The 12659-nt window shown below is 37.4% G+C and overlaps 1 pseudogene; it reads left to right on the top strand.

Moving 5' to 3' along the window:
- The first annotated feature begins 2149 nt into the window (after window positions 1-2149).
- Window positions 2150-12659, top strand: part of LOC116599845 — a 155017-nt pseudogene continuing 144507 nt past the window's right edge.

Below are 12659 nucleotides of genomic sequence, written 5' to 3'. Positions count from 1 at the left end.
GCAAACCTGACTCTTCCTTAGAAAACAGCTTGGAATGATTCATATCATTCCCTTTCCTAGGACGGTTATGTGTCATTTATTACAGAGTGATTTGGATCTATTTGTCTTGAAGAATAGAACAAATTACATTGTGTTGTCTTTACCACTGGTTAGATGCTTTCAGCTTGATGTCTATTCAAATCATTCTTGAGCACAAGGAGGGCTAACAGACAGTTTTAAAATGAACTGCTTAGTGTTTTCCATTACACAAAATTAGCTCAGGGATATGAATGGGAAAGGATGAAGATAGTTGGACACCAAAGTCAAAATGCACATTAGCTAGCATCACACTTACCTGCCCCACGCATCATCTTAAGCACATGTTGGTTGATTCCTAGTCCAATGCTTTTGTTCATTTCACTGTTTTAGTTCATTTGCTTTGTCTTCCTTTCACTAACTCTTAGAAACAGAGTAATGGTGTCACAGTGGCCAAGCATGTTGTGATGGGAACTGTGGCTTCTTAAAGGAAACATGCTGTGCTACACAAATTTTCTTTTGAAAGTCAGTTACCTCCAAAGGAATTTTCCATATGTGAATGAATATTTTAATTTTCCAGGCATTTTTGTGCATATACCTGATAGAAGTACTATATATTTTTTAAAAGATTTCTTTATTTATTTGAGAGAGAGTGAGAATGAGTGGTAAGAAGGGACAGAGGGAGAAGGAGAAGAGAGAAGTAGGCTTCCTGTTGAGCAGGAAGCCAGATGCACAGCTCAGTCCCAGGACCCTGAGATCGTGACCTGAGGCGAAGGCAGAGGCTTAACCAACAGAACCACCCAGGCACCCTTGTCTGTTTGCTGATAATTGAAAGTATGTGATTCACAAAATCTTCTTATTGATATGGACTTAAATTTTCAACATACCCAGTACCCTTTTAACATGTTTATGAGATTCTATCCATATTGTGATCTAGCTTACACTTAAACAGGTCTGAAGACAGAAACTCATTGCTTTCATAACATTGACTTGGGAAGTCCTTCCTTATTATTTCTCCCTGACAAATAAATAAATAAATAAATGATAGATAGATAAAATCTCTTAATTTTTTTTAAAGATGAATCTCTTATATGATGATACTTGAAATACTCCAAGCTCAAGGCTACCTCTCAGCACATTTACAATGGTTTCCTATAACACTTAAAATGTCAGTATTATAGCTATGTCCTTTATTTATAGGTGCATTACCATACACTCATTCCTCAGTCAAGCATTCACTGAATATGTGTGTGAATCAGGTGTAAAGGCATAAGATACGATACTTGACATGAAGGTCCTCATTGTTTATTGGAAAATGGATATAAATGGTATGATGCACTAAACTATAATTTAAAGGTATATCACTATTTAAAATAAAGCATACTTGACCTTCACATAAAATGTATATTCTCTGGGGAACTATATCAGAAAATATTTGGGAGATAACATCAATAATTAATGGTAGTAGGATATCATTAAATTTATATCATCATCATTATTATAAACTATGTTTTTCTAAGTTTTTTTAATAGCAGGTTTGTAATTCACATACCATAAATTCAATGTTTTTAGTATAGTCACAGAATTGTACAACCATCAAGACTCTTTATTTAAAATATTTTTACCGGGGCACATGGGTGGCTCAGTGGGTTAAGCATCTGCTTTTGGCTCAGGTCATGACCTCAGGGTCCTGGAATCGAGCTCCACATCAGGCTTTCTACTTAGCTGGGAGATGCTTCTCCCTCTCTCTCTGCCTGCCTCTCTGCCTACTTGTGATCTCTCTGTCTGTCAAATAAATAAATAAAATATTTAAAAAATAAAATGTTTTTAACACTGTGAAAAGAAGCCTCATATCCTTGGACATGAGGTAGTGGTCCAGTTGTTCAAAAAATAGCATTGGTGCTAAATGTACTAGTATACTATAAGGAATTGGAGTAGCAGGTGCAATGTCAGGTATGCAAGGTGTGTGAAGGATTTGTAGCTATAAGAATGGTGAGATCTTAGGACTATTGCAAGGTGCCATTTATACACACAAAAGAATCATGAGCAGCCTAAGATGAGTAACAGGCAGTTACAATCAAGGTATGAAATCAGGGGGACTTTTTGATGAGCTCTCATCATCCACTGCAGGAAGATGTGGGAAATCAAACACCAAGCACAGGATCCATCAGAGACTGAATATCAAGGACAGGTAAATGCTGAACTAAGGTAGGTCTGTTTGGACAAGGCAAAGTTCCAGTCTGAGAAAATACTGACTCACATGGTAAGAACATCTGAGGGGGTGCTTGGGAAGGTTTTTTACTCCTCCAAATTCTCCAAATCCTCCAAATCTATTCAACTTAAACATGTGGCTCACTGCTAGCAGTGATCTCTCTTATCATTGAATAAAGTGCTGAGGCTTCCCTCCATAGGACAACAGCTGCTTTCATTAAGACCTATCACTCTTCCTCTCCTATTTACTAATTTTATAACTATAGTTAAGTCACAGCATATCCCACCTTGCAATATGCTGAACTGGATGATAGAGGAAAAAACTCTAATACTCAAAGGACTTGTAAGGCTTAACTAGCATGTACAACTTTCAATTTTCTACCACTACCCAACCTTGTCTGTGCACACAAATCTACCTTGTTAGTATGGGATAAATCTTACTGTGCTAATAACAAATGATTCTATAATCTCAGAATTGAGTTGACTTACCCCATCACACTAGTTTATTTGCTACACATATGTCAAGGGACATACCAACCCCCCAGCTCCATGAATTCTTCCTTGTGGGACTCAGAAAGTTGGAGCAGCCCAATTTGGAGCAACAGTTCTCTTTACAGATAATGTGAAGGAAGGATACACTGGTTTTTAAATTTTCATCTCGGAAGCTACATGCATTACTTCTACTCACATTTCATTGGCAAAGCGAGACTTGGCCAATGGCCAAGTTGGTCACCATCAAGACAGATAAATATTTTAGAATAGAATTTTAGCAGAGGATATTTCCTACACTACTACAATCTGCCGTGTCTAACTATTTATTTTTAATGACAATAGTATTCCACAATATAAATGTACTCTAATTTATATTACCCTTTTTCTAGTGATGAATATTTTCATTGTTTCACGTATTTCAATGTTAGAAACTATGTTGAACAGAACATGGATCAAACCATATACACATGTCCACATACAATTTTTAGATTGGATTTGATAAATAAAAAGAACACAGAATTATTTCTTTCGGATCTGAAAATCTTCTGAATATCAAATATACAAAACCTTTCTATATCTGACTTTCGCTAATATTATATTTTTTTCTTTTTTGTAATAATCTTTCTGTGAATAGCTTCATCATTCCAAAAGTACTGGGCAAAAAGTTCTTCTAAAAATGCATTATTTCAGTGGCAGAGTGCAAGACCACCTTTACCTTTGGTTGTTAGAAAATGGACATTTCCATGTCTACAGAGGGCTATGCTGTCAGGAAAGAGGAGGAAGGTTGGTCTGCCATGCTCTGATATGGTTTCCTCAGCACTGCTTCATGTATTTTCTCCCATTGGGCTCCGGTTGCGTAAGAAAACAAGTACTTATAAGCCTCTGACTACACTGGGTCTAATGGATGAGTTCTGATCAACTCTGTGATCATTTCTATTCCCTAATCCATCAAAGGTCTTAACACAGAGCTGATGTTTCTTGCTTCAGTGAAATGATGCCATTCTTTTCCAATTTATGGAACAAAGCCAATCAAAGTTTGTGTAACATTCTCTTAATTCAGAGAATAAGTGTCAAAGAGGTACTATCAGAAATAACTCAGAAACTGCCCAACATAATTCATTATACATATTTTTAAATCCACATGATCATTTGTAGCTATAACAGTCTTTTCAGAATAAATTAATCACATCTGACATATAAGGTGAAGTCATAGTTTAATATTCAAATTAAATATATCATTTCATGTTGTTATCTAAAGAGTACAGTTTTAAATAATTTTCAGTTACAGACACATAAATATATTTTTTATTCCTTCATTCATCACAAGCATCATGTTGGAAATTTCTTAAGGCCTTCAGTTAAAGACAATAGTTGAGGGTTTCTGAAAATAAGGGAGAAAGACACGAGTATGTGTTCTCAAAAACATGTGCAGGAATTGAGCCTATATTAAAGCTGAAAAACTTTCTCTTCTGTAACAGAGGAAAGAGAAGAAACTATGAGCTTGGATGATGGCAGGATTTTAGTTTTGATATGGAACAATTAGAAGTTTTCAGAACTGATAGACTGAAAGTGGCAGAACCTAGTTGGTTATGAATTAAAGTTCTGGCATCAGGTATCTGAGGCTCAGACGTTGTTCTGAGTATTTAGGGGTTTACAATTCACATTCAGATACTCAATCTGAACCCTCACAACATTCATGGAGTGTAATAGAGTCATTATTATTTCCTTTACAAAAAAGAAAATTAATCAATTTGAAATGTAAGTCACATAACTACTGCCATAAACAGATATTATATGATCACAGAAAATAAATGAAAGAGAAACTCAGTGTATGCTGAAAGGGTTTCAGAATTCTTCAAAGAGAGGATAGAATGGTTTCTACCTAGATTATCAGAGATGCAGGAAAGAAATTTTATAAAAAGTTGGCAAAAATATATAAGAAAAGACCCACGTGAAAACCAAAGATAAATTTGGTATATAGTAAGTATATTACTTTGGATTTAGTAGGCAATTCTTTTTTTAAAAAAATTTAAATTTTTTTATAAACATATAATGTATTATTAGCCCCAGGGGTACAGGTCTGTGGATTTGCCAGGTTTACACACTTCACAGCACTCACCATAGCACATATCCTCCCCAATGTCCATAACCCCACCACCCTCTCCCTACCCCCCTCCCCCAGCCCCTCTCAGTTCGTTTTGTGACATTAAGAGTCTTATGGTTTGTCTCCTTCCCAATCCCATCGTATTTCATTTCCTCTTTTCTCCCCCCAACCCCCCCCATATTGCATCTCCACTTCCTCATATCAGGGAGATCATATGACAGTTGTCTTTCTCCAATTGACTTATTTTGCTAAGCATAATACCCTCTAGTTCCATCCACATCATCGCAAATGGCAAGATTTCATTTCTTTTGATGGCTGCATAGTATTCCAGTGTGTGTGTGTGTGTGTGTGTGTGTGTGTGTATCTCACATCTTTATCCATTCAGATGGATAGATAAAGATGTCCAGATAACATATGTCTATCTGTTGATGGACATCTAGGTTCTTTCCATAGTTGGGCTATTGTGAACATTGCTGCTATAAACATTTCGGTGCATGTGCCCCTTCGGATCACTATGTTTGTATCTTTAGGGTAAATACCCAGTAGTGCAATTCCTGGGTTGTAAGGTAGCTCTATTTTCAACTTTTGAGGAACCTCCATGCCGTTTTCCAGAGTGGTTGCACAGCTTGCATTCCCACCAAGAGTGTAGGAGGGCTCCCCTTTCTCTGCATCCTCGCCAGCATCTGTCATTTCCTGACTTGTTAATTTTAGCCATTCTGACTGGTGTGAGGTGATATCTCATTGTGGTTTTGATTTGTATTTCCCTGATGCCGAGTGATGTGGAACATTTTTTCATGTTTCTGTTGGCCATCTGGATGTCTTCTTTGCAGAAATGTCTGTTCATGTCCTCTGCCCATTTCTTGATTAGGTTATTTGTTCTTTGGGTGTTCAGTTTGCTAATTTCTTTATAGATTTTGGACACTAGCCCATTATATGATATGTCATTTGCAAATATCTTCTCCCATTCTATCAGTTGTCTTTGGATTTTGTTAACTGTTTCCTTTGCTGTGTTCATTTTTGCCCTTGCTTCCTTTGCCTTTGGCGATGTTCCTAGGAAGAAGTGGCTGAGGTCGAAGAGGTTGCTTCTTGTGTTCTCCTCAAGGATTTTGATGGATTTCTTTCTCGCATTGAGGTCCTTCATCCATTTTGAGTCTATTTTTATGTGGGGTGGTAGGAAATGGTCCAGTTTCATTCTTCTGCATGTGGCTGTCCAATTTTCCCAACACCATTTATTGAAGAGGCTGTCCTTTTTCTATTGGACATTCTTTCCTGCTCTGTCAAAGATTAGTTGATCATAGAGTTGAGGGTCTATTTCTGGGCTCTCTATTCTGTTCCATTGATCTATGTGTCTGTTTTTGTGCCAGTACCATGCTGTCTTGATGATGACAGCTTTGTAATAGAGCTTGGAGTACGGAATTGTGATGCCACCAACTTTGGCTTTCTTTTTCAATATTCCTTTGGCTATTCGAGGTCTTTTCTGGTTCCATATAAATTTTAGGATTATTTGTTCCATTTCTTTGAAAAAAATGGGTGGGATTTTGATAGGGATTTCATTAAATGTGTAGATTGCTTTAGGTAGCATAGACATTTTCACAATATTTGTTCTTCTAATTTATGAGTATGGAACATTTTTCCATTTCTTTGTGTCTTCCTCAATTTCTTTCATGAGTACTTTATAGTTTTCTGAGTATAGATTCTTTGCCTCTTTGCTTAGGTTTATTCCTAGGTATCTTATGGTTTGGGGTGCAATTGTAAATGGAATTGACTCCTTAATTTCTCTTTCTTCTGTCTTGTTGTTGGTGTAAAGAAGTGCAACTGATTTCTGTGCATTGATTTTATATCCTGACACTTTACTGAATTCCTGTACAAGTTCTAGCAGATTTGGAGTGGAGTCTTTTGGGTTTTCCACATACAGTATCATATCATCTGCAAAGAGTGAGAGTTTGACTTCTTCTTTGCTGATTTGGATGCCTTTAATTTCTTTTTGTTGTCTGATTGCTGAGGCTAGGACTTCTAGTACTATGTTGATTAGCATTGGTGATAATGGACATCCCTGCCGTGTTCCTGACCTTAGCGGAAAAGCTCTCATTTTTTCTCTATTGAGAATGATATTTTTGGTGGGTTTTTCATAGGTGGCTTTGATAATATTGAGGTATGTGTCCTCTATCCCCACACTTTGAAGAGTTTTAATCAGGAATGGATCCAATCAGCAATTCTTATAAAGAATAGAGAACAGGTAGTTAGATAGTGATTTTTAAAATATTGATTGGTCTAACCTTGGATACCAGGATACAGATTTTTTTTTTTTTTTTTAGAGTTGTATTTATTTAACATGAGCAGGAGACAGACAACAGGGGAAGAGGGAGAGGATTTCAAGCAGACTCTCCTTCCCTCCTGAGAAGCCTGACAAAGGGCTGGCTCTCATGACCCTGAGATCACGACCTGAGCCAAAATCAAGAGGCAGACATTTAACCGACTGAGCCACCCACGCGACCCTAGGACATAGGTTTTAGGCTTTAGTAACTGATATAGGTACAAATATTTCAGGGCTTACATGTATCAAGCACTAGCATAAACAATTGACATAAAATATCTCATTTAGAGTTCTCAGTGACACTAACAAGTCAGCTGATATTATCCTGATTACTACAGGCATATCAATTAGTGAGGCTGTTTTTTGTTTGTTTGTTTGTTTTGTTTTGTTTTTAAGTAGGTTCCATCATGAGCATAGAATCCAACACGGGGCTTGAACTTATGACCCTGAAATCAAGACCTGAACTGAGATCAAATATCGGATGCTAAACTGAGCCACCCAGGCACCTCTCAAAGGTATTTTGTTTGTTTGTTTGTTTGTTTGTTTTCCTAATGAACAAATTGTAATTTGTTACATAGGAAGCCTATAATGTTTTTAAGGGAGTTGTCACAGTTTGAACTACAAAGACCAAAGTGTTAAATTTTGGAGATCCCAGCTTTCCCTTGGTAAGAAGAAGACTGAGAAAGACTCTCAGCTAAAAATATAGACTATTTTTCATAGACAAACAAAGATGACTCAAAGGACATGGACCCAAACACAAAGGAGAGATTTAGGGACTATGGAGAAAAATAAATTAGGAGACAGCTCCTGAATCTAAATAGGCTCTAACAGAGACCCCTTCCTGTTTCCAGTCAGATCTGGTGGCATACACCTGGCTGGATTTCAGAATTGCCTTAGACACGATTGCTACATAACTTACATTCCACCCACAGCCTTCTAAAGGGGAGGGCCTATGGGGGATAACTTTTTCCTGTCTTAACATTGTATATTACATCTATTTGAGGCAAATATGTTGTCACTTTAGTTCATAGGTTTGCATATTAGGAGCAGAAACACCTTCATCCATGTTTGGAAGTGAAGCAGATCATAAGGCCCTGGAGTTTGAACTTGTTCTACTAATAGGATGAGGCTCCCAGGGAAGTTAGTAAATGTACTTTGTAAGTGGAGAAGCCATGAATTCTTCTTACAAGAGGGTTGACTGTGCAGATTGCTCTTGAAAAGTTTATTAACAACCTCTCCTCAGCTTGTATGCATATGTCACTATTCCCATTAAAAGATGTCCTTTCCCTTTTATATGAACTGACCTTGTGACTTGCTTTGGAGAATGTAGCCAGTTGTATTAGTTCTGTGGATAACCCTTAAAAGACACAAAACTTTCTGCTTTAATGCTCTGATAACTCGGAAAATACAGAAAGGAACAGTTGAGAAGAACTGCTCTTCCATGCAGAGAACTGAAGTGCCCAAGCCAAAAATAAGCACATACTGGTAGACATATGATGAAACCTTCTCTTACCTTAATAGCTTCAGCCTATCAGGTAATGCTGTCACATTATGACCCCTGCTGATGTGACATGGAACAGAAGAAGTACCATATGTGCTTAGTCAACACATGAGAGACAATGAATCACTCTTGCTTTAAGCCATTATGTTTGGGTCAGTTTCTTCTACAACATAGGTAACTGAAATGGTATATTAAGAAAACAACTCATTTCAAAGGGAGAAAGTACAAGAACTTCTTGTTTTTTATTTTTTATTTTTTTAAAGATTATTTATTTATTTATTTGACAGATGGAGATCACAAGTAGGCAGAGAAGCAGGCAGAGAGAGAGGAGGAAGCATCCTCCCTGCTGAGCAGAGAGTCCGACGTGGGGCTCGATTACAGGACCCTGGGACCATGACCTGAGCCAAAGGCAGAGGCTTTAACCCACTGAGCCACCCAGGCGCCCTCCTTGTTTTTATTTTAAAATTTTTGATATCAACTCATAAAATCCCTTATTATCATGACAATAAGAATATAAGCGAAAATGATATTTTATTCAACATCATAGACTCCATTTTAAAATTTCAGCTTGAATTATGTCTTCTGTGTCTTTGGCTAACTCTATGCTATCAATGAATGAAAATGGAAAAAAATCCAATTTGTGAGTGGAAATAACATTCTCTTTTCAGGCATAACTAGTAAATGGAAACCACATTTCTCTTTACTTATATGAAAGGGAAGAGTCTCATCTTAACTGAGCAGTGGGGATATACATTATATCCTCTGTCCCAACACTAGGTTCTGTCTTTCAGTTTGGTAAGATTCCATTAACAAAAGGATTTATTTTTATTTTAAAAGCTAAGACACTATGTCTCCAATCCATTACAGAACTATATTCTACAAGTATATTGCATTTTTGAAAGTTCATGCATTTTATTTTGATCTAACTAGAGAGAATATATATTCCTTTCTATGCATTAAGTCTAAATACATGGTTAGCATTTATCTTAATATAGCTTAGAAGGAGAAAAATGCAATTATTTATATATGGAAAGTGGAACTTGGTCATTAGGTAGATGATAGAGACTGGAATGGAATGGAATGGAATGGGATATAATGGAAAAGTCTGGAGACCCTTGGGAGAGGCTCTGGTGGTTTAAGAAACTATGATGCAGAAGATATTTTATGAGTGGCTCAGATGGAAATCACAAAGGCACAGAAACTCAAGAAGCATAATGTGCTATTTCCAAAACTTAAAGTCTGTACAACAAAATTAAAAAAAAAAATGTAAGTACAACATCACATGATTTAGCAGGTCATTCTCGCCATGCAGAAATCTCTCCCTATGTCAAAAGGTACGTGTAATCATCCACAGAGAACATCATGAATAAAATAAAACACTTGGCATTGAGATCATTCTAAATGGTCTGAAATTTCTTGTAAAGAACACATCCAACTAGCTCTATTCATCACATTTCATTTAATAGGTCACTTTGGGATGATTTTATACTATTTTTCTTGCTTGTTCCAGAAAGTGAAACTCTTACATAACATTATATTATCAATCTACAGACTTGCATATGCCCAGGAATTTAAAGAATGGCCTTACTGTTCCCCCCCCTCTCTTTTGCCCTTTATCAAGACATACATTATTTATGTTCCTTACACGTCTACAACCAGATACACCCTGCAGATTTTTTGACTCTAAAAGGATGTATATTAGAACTGGTTCACAAAGTTGTTGAACAAATTTAAAGGTCTTTAGCTTATTTCTTTCACCAAAATTTTCCTTGCCTTTTCCTATACCTCATATTACTTCTCTTTCTGAGTTATTTGTACCTCCCATCTTTCTATTCTCACTGGTCCCTGTGGTCTCCTGAGTTACTGTCTGAATATTTGATCCATGACGACTTTGAACTGATATCCTTATTTCCTCTTTATCATGTTTCAGATAATAACCAACAAGATAAAGTGACCAATATCAGATGGACTACAAATTTTGTTTATCAGGAAAAACAAAACAACAACAAACAAGGCTTGGAATTCTGAAAGAAAGAGAATCATCTTTATTTTGAAAAAATAATGGCTTAACAGGGCGCCTGGGTGGCTCAGTGGGTTAGGGCCTCTGCTTTGGGCTCAGGTCATGGTCCCGGGGTCCTGGGATCGAGCCCCACGTCGGGCTCTCTGCTCAGTGGGGAGCCTGCTTCCTCCTCTCTCTCTCTGCCTGCCTCTCTGCCTACTTGTGATCTCTATCTGTCAAATAAGTAAATAAAATCTTTAAAGAAAAAAAAATAATGGCTTAACATATGGGTTTGCACATCTGGTTGGACTCTAAAGATTTTTACTTAGTCAACATTTCTGGTTAAGTCTTGCTGTATAACAAATAACCCCAAAACACAGTGCTTAAAACAATACATTTTATTATATCTGGTAGATTATTTTTAGGGTCAAACATTCAACCAGGGAGACTTTCAAGTTTCCACTTTCTTTTTTTTTTAATTTTTTTAATTTTTAATTTTTTATAAACATATATTTTTATCCCCAGGGGTACAGGTCTGTGAATCACCAGGTTCACACACTTTACAGCACTCACCAAAGCACACACCCTCCCCAATGTCCATAATCCCACCCCCTTCTCCCAAACCCCCTCCCCCCAGCAACCCTCAGTTTGTTTTGTGAGACTAAGAGTCACTTATGGTTTGTCTCCACTTTCTGATGTAAGGAGCTTGCAAGGCATCATTCCATCCCAATAAGTAAGAAGATGAACAGCCTGAAAAATCAACAAATCTTCCTGGATCCATAGAAAGAAGAAGACACAGGGAAAATCACTATTAGGACTGAAAAGACAGAAATGCGAATACAGAGAGATACAGCTTACCAGAGCAGACCCTCATGAGCTGAAACAGCAAAGGACCCGGTGTCAAAATAGGAAAAACTGAGCACTAAAGTGAAATTCTGGGCTTTGGTGATAATGATGTGTCAATATAGGTTCATCCTTGGTAATAAATACATTATCTGGGGAGCGATGTTGATCACAGAGTGCATATGGGGAGGTAGGCATATATGGGAAATCTGTATTTCATAACAATTTTACTGTAAACTGCCCCCCACCAAAAAGCCTTGAAAAGACATAAAAGAAATTCAGGCAGGGATCTGCTAGGTGATTCTTCTCCTTTACACAGTTTTGATTAAGGTGTTTTAGTCAGCTTGAAAACTAGATTGTCCGTAGCACCCAGTTGGCTTTATTCATGTATTCAGGGTCATTGTTTGGGTGGCTGGAAGGATGAGCTGATCCAGATCTCTCAATCAGAGAGCATGCACTGGCTGTTCTCAAGGTAAGTGGACTTCTTATGGTTCTCCCAGATAGTGCTCATAGAGCGGGAAATGGAATCTGACCGTTTCTTCAATCCTGGTCCCTAACAGGCCGTTCTTTCTCAGCATTTTATTGGTCAAAGCTAGAGAGTTTCCCCAGAACAAAGGAAGTGGTATAGATCACAACTGTAGATACTGGGAATGTCAAAGAATATAAAGGATCTTTAATCTAACTCAGTAAAATCTTACCTAGATCCCCCCAAATTTGGGGGCAGTACATAGTTATAAAGCTCACCAGTAGAGAATGTAAAAAAATAGTAATTGCCATGAGTTCTTTGGGGATGTGTAGTGTTGAATAGTTTTCAGATGTTAAAGGTCATTTTCACTGTCCACACCGATATGCTCTACAAATCCATGGAGTGATTCTAAATGAGAAAGATGGCCATGGCAGGGCTTGACTGAGGCAAAATAATCGATGCAGTCCAGCCCACAGGGCTCTGCTGACTTCTCTAACATTACCCAATACTACAGAAATGCTTTTTGTCTTGGTCATTCCAAATTTCTTTCTTTTCTTTCTTTCTTTTTTTTTTTTTTTAAGATTTTATTTATTTGCCAGAGAAAGAGTATACACAAGCAGGCAGAGAGGCAGGCAGAGGCAGGGAGAGAAGCAGGCTCTCCGCCAAACAAGGAGCCCGATGCAGGACTCGATCTCAGGACCCCAGGATTATGAC

The sequence above is a fragment of the Mustela erminea genome, chromosome 9, assembly GCF_009829155.1.
Source record: "Mustela erminea isolate mMusErm1 chromosome 9, mMusErm1.Pri, whole genome shotgun sequence".
In the NCBI taxonomy this organism is placed as follows: Eukaryota; Metazoa; Chordata; class Mammalia; order Carnivora; family Mustelidae; genus Mustela; species Mustela erminea.
Note: the sequence above shows the minus strand (reverse complement) of the source record. Positions and strands in the feature narration are given on the sequence as shown.